This window comes from Branchiostoma belcheri, unplaced genomic scaffold, assembly GCF_001625305.1.
Source record: "Branchiostoma belcheri isolate BF01 breed outbred unplaced genomic scaffold, Haploidv18h27 scaffold238, whole genome shotgun sequence".
NCBI lineage: Eukaryota > Metazoa > Chordata > Leptocardii > Amphioxiformes > Branchiostomatidae > Branchiostoma > Branchiostoma belcheri.
The window spans coordinates 147311-147978 of NW_017803841.1; positions in this window are offsets into that span (position 1 = coordinate 147311).

Genomic DNA, 668 nt, shown 5'->3' on the forward strand with positions numbered 1-668 from the left:
CAGTCACTTTGTACATCTCCTTCTCTCGCAAGCCCCTTAGTGGCCTGAACATGAGAACAGTCGCCTGCCGTGGCGATTCCGTTGTCTTTGCACAGTTGAAATATCCAGAGCACGGTAATCAGAACAGCTCCTCTTCTTGCTGTTTACATTGTCGTCCTGTATCAATGGTAATGTTGTATCATTAACATTATCATATGGTGTGCTTTCCCGAGGCCCAATGCCGGTCAGTATTACCTCAGAATCGGCATCCGGAGTTGTCAGACATTCAATGTCCTCAGACTCAGACTTGTCTAACACCAGCTCAGATCTTGTCTCTTTAATGCCTTGGTCCAGCTGAGCCTCTCTCCAATGTTCATCTCTTTCCTGTCTTGGTTTAGACCTCTGAAACTTTAGATACTCAGCCCGGTCAATGATGTATAGATGAAGCTTGCTGTACGGGGTACTCTGAACTCCTTAAAATCCCTTAGGATGAATGGGTTTTTGGTCCCTGGTATGTACTTTAGCCAGATCCCATCTTCTGTTACAAGTAACTGGTCATTTTGGTTACTTTGTGTCTTTTTCATTGGCTTTAATTTGCTTGCCGTTGCATTTACTAATGTCTCCATCGCCGAACAGTCAGGAACTGTGACACCGACAGTGCTGTTTGGCACCTTGAAGAGGTGGCAGAC